This window comes from Centruroides vittatus, unplaced genomic scaffold, assembly GCF_030686945.1.
Source record: "Centruroides vittatus isolate TY-2023 unplaced genomic scaffold, ASM3068694v2 contig_18, whole genome shotgun sequence".
Classification (NCBI taxonomy): Eukaryota; Metazoa; Arthropoda; class Arachnida; order Scorpiones; family Buthidae; genus Centruroides; species Centruroides vittatus.
The window spans coordinates 1,594,317-1,598,631 of NW_027121101.1; the positions used below are offsets into that span (position 1 = coordinate 1,594,317).

A 4,315-nucleotide genomic window follows, 5' to 3' on the forward strand; every position below is an offset into this window, starting at 1 on the left:
TTTTGCCGCCCCCTATACGTGCCGCCCGGGGCGGGCCGTTCCTGCCGCCCCCACTACGCTACGCCACTGGTGGTATGACTAGAAGAAACCTGGCGGTACGTCTGCGAGAACATACATACAATTTTGACAAAGGACACAACACTATTAGCAATTATGGCACAGACTGAAGGAGCGATTGTAAAATGGGAAGAGGCTAAAGTCATTTAAACGGTGCACTCTCCATCCATTGCGTTGGAGATGGAAAAATTGGAAATTTATAAAAGTAAAATGAAAAACCGTTGCCTAAATGCTATGGATGCTAATGCGCTTCCAACAACGTGGAAATATATAATAGAAAAAAGAATGGCACTTAAAAACCCTTAAATCATTTCTTTCTACTTAGCTTTGTTTTCTGTGTTTTATTTGTTTATTTATTTATTTAATATACACACTTCTTTCAATTTATTTTAAAGTTAAATTATTTTTTGAATTTTAAATATGTAAAATATTCGAAAACGGTACGTGCCATTTTGGAACATTTATAATATTAAACCTGACGATGGCCTATATTAGATAGGGTGAAAACATTTGTATAAAAGAATTTTAAGCTCAGCAAAATTAGCTGTGGTGGAACTGAAGTGAATTGTTTGCTGAGAAAGAGCTGGATAGATGTGAAGTTATCAGTTTTAGTATTTCCTCTCCTTCTGTAAGACATCTTTATCGATCAGCCACATATTCTAAAATGTCACAAAGTGTAATAATCATCGTGACTTAAACAACTACGAAATCAACTAGGATTAATGTCGGATACAAATGCGAATAAAACGTTTTGACTACAGAGAGAAAAGTTATTAAAAAGACAACACACAAGTAACTCTCGTACGTTGTCAAGCACGTTATACCCTTTGTAGCAGTCATTTTGGTCGACTCATACGCCACCTATATTTACTGGCACAAGCGAATTAATTAATTATTAAATCCAAAAATATTATTTGTACAAATGTTTTTACAAGTTTTTATTTCGCCCTTTCCAACTTGGCGCCCAGATAATTCGTGCCCCTGGAGCAGTTTGCTCCAACTGCTCCACGGTAGCTACGCCTCTGGTTCCAAAGACCGGCATTCGAACAAATTCAAAATTCGCGTTCTAGAATCTTCCTAAGTTCAGCTAAGCGTCATTTTGAATTTGGCAACAGAATTCGATAGCAATTATGTCGGAAACATTAACCGAAACCACCGAATGGGGTTATTTGAAGGTAGAAAACTGGTGTCACGTCGGTGTAGACACTCTTCAAGAGCAAACTTTGAAGAAATCTCTGAACAGAGGCTACGAATTTAACATTCTTCTGGTTGGAAAATCAGGGTTAGGCAAGTCTACGCTGCTCAACTCTCTTTTTAAAGCTCGTGTCAGCCGTAAAAGTTGCTCGAAAGACGAAAGTGGATCGGGAATCGATGGTTATAACAAAACAACAGAAATTAAATCAGTTAGCCATCTTCTGGAGGAGAAAGGAGTTCGGTTACGCCTCACCGTTACAGACGCTCCCGGTTTTGGCGATCAGATTAACAACGAAAACTGCTGGCTCCCTATTGTAGAATACATACACGAACAATACGAAAAGTATTTGGTAGAAGAAGAATGCGCAGATCGTAAGAAGAACATAACAGATACGAGAGTTCACTGCTGCGTCTACTTCATTTCTCCCGGTCGCCGGCTGACTCCTCTAGATGTTGAATGCATGAAGAGTTTGGGGAAAATCGTCAACCTCGTTCCCGTCGTAGCAAAGAGTGACACCATGACGCCAGATGAGAAAACAGCCTTCAAGAAAGTTATTAGACAATACTTAGAAGAGAACGGAATAGCTGTTTACCCCGTGAAAGATATCGAAGAAACTCGAGATGATGAGGTGATCAACGATGAAACAAGGTCCAAAATACCCTTTGCCGTAGTGGGGAGCGAGAAGCAGCACGAGATCAACGGAAATAAACTGTACGGACGGATGACTCGTTGGGGCTTCGTAGACATCGAAAATAAAGAACATTCCGAATTATCGGACCTCAGAGACATGCTAATAAAGACTCATACGATTGATATGATCGAGGTTACCAGATTATTTTTCTACGAAAAGTTTCGTCGCGATGCTCTTAATGCCAGAATAATGAAAGACGTGGCTAGCAAAGAGACGGAAAAGAAGATAGCTGCAGGTCGGAATATCGGCGAAAAATTAAGCTATTTTAGTAAGAAGAGATTAAATCGAACGACCTCAGATAAGAGCATGGAAAGTGGTAGAGAGAGATCGCCCGATGGAAACGATTCTGTTTCAAACGTCGGCAAAGAAGGAAGCATCGCAAAAGAAGCAGAAGGAACGGAATCGACCATCGATAATGCCGATTCTGACATTTCAACTAAAGTGCCCGAAAATGTGATTGACGATTCGTTTAAAAAGGAAACTATTGAGGATCGCAACTGAACAAAATGAAATTCATGTTTGAAAATTTCAATTTTCTTGTTCAAGAATATTATATAATTTCGTGTTATTATCGAAATTTTCATTGACAATATTTACCTTAATAAAATTTCTAATTATTTGACTTGTTTTTTTTTATTAAAATATAAATACTTCAATTCTGAATTATAGAAAATATTCAAATGAGTTTATTGTTAAAGGAATAAATCTAAAAACTTCTGACAATGTTGTAGTTAAAAATATATTACGCCGTTCGTTTATAAATTATCACGATCTTAAATTCGTGAGCACAAAAAAAAAATATCGAGATTTCATAAGAAAATTTGTTGTTTTATCTTTACTCGTACATTGGAAAGCTTAACATGTGAGACACCTGGCATTTTTTCGTGCATGTATTGCGATTTTAAACGCACATAAATTCGGCCCTTATACATCACCATATTTGCCATGAAGCAAACTGAAACATGCTTATGCTAATACTAATTATGACATTTTGTTCCTTTGATATTTTTCATATTTACCGATCTCAAAGAACATACGAACATAAATGACGCTTAGAAGAGAACGGAACGTGCTGTGTTTTATGTGTACTGTACATCATTAAAAGTATATATATAACAATTTGTGTTGTCCTTATTTTTCATTTGTGTTTTAAAACAGTTTATTAACGCTAAGATTTATCGGCTTGGCCAAAATTAAAACTGTTATTTTTGCAGTAGTAAAACAAACCTTAGAATACTGCCTGCCTATTATTATATAGGGCCACTAACGAAGAATGATGTGAAGATCCCCTAATGAAATTTAAGTTAAAGTACGTTCTTTACACGTTTCTTTTTTAATCGGATAATCGATCACATTTTCAGATACTTTAGTTGAAATGTCAGAAAGAACATTACCGATGTTTGTTTTTCCGTTTTTTAGGGCTGTTTTTCGATGCATCCTTCTTTGCCGATATTCGAAACGGAAACGTTTTCACCGGCTGATCTTTCTCTACCAGTTTTCATGCTCTGATTTGAGATCGTTCGATTTAATCTCTTCTTACTAAAATAGCTTCATTTTTCGCCGATATTCCGACCTGCAGCTATCTTCTTTTCCGTCTCTTTGCTAGCCACGCCTTTTATTTTTCTGGCATTAAGAGCATCGCGACGAAACTTTTCGTAGAAAAAATAATCTGGTAACCTCGATCATATCAATCGTATGAGTCTTTATTAGCATGTCTCTGAGGTCCGATAATTCGGAATGTTCTTTATTTTCGATGTCTACGAAGCCCCAACGAGTCATCCGTCCGTACAGTTTATTTCCGTTGATCTCGTGCTGCTTCTCGCTCCCCACTACGGCAAAGGGTATTTTAGACTTTGTTTCATCGTTGATCACCTCATCATCTCGTGTTTCTTCGATATCTTTCACGGGGTAAACAGCTATTCCGTTCTCTTCTAAGCATTTTCTATTTTCAGATGAGAAAATAGTCTTCAAGAATCACTCTTTGCTACGATGGGAACGAGGTTGACGATTTTCCCCAAACTCTTCATGCATTCAACATCTAGAGGATCAGAGAGAAATGAAGAAGAGCAGTGGCGTGCGGTGACATTTGATGATAGGGAAGCTATGCCGGCCCTGGATAATATCATTGGAAGCGTTATACGATATTTTGGTGCATAGCATCCATGATTTAAACCGCGTGAGGTTGGTGCTCTGTAAAACGCATGCGCGATGAGTACAATCTGGCTGCTTTACACGATTCAGATATTTTCGCCGTGGAAGCCGTGCCGTATTTGACAATACGGTGCTTCCATTGGGAATATGCATATACGAATTTATATTCGAATATACAATAGAAATTTTATCATTGTTTTTCACATGTATAGATATTTGTA

The 4,315-nt window shown here is 37.6% G+C and overlaps 1 pseudogene; it reads left to right on the top strand.

Annotated features, from left to right (window-relative positions):
- The first annotated feature begins 1,088 nt into the window (after positions 1–1,088).
- On the top strand, positions 1,089–2,444 carry LOC136969664 (neuronal-specific septin-3 pseudogene; annotated as a pseudogene).
- The last annotated feature ends 1,871 nt before the right edge of the window (positions 2,445–4,315 follow it).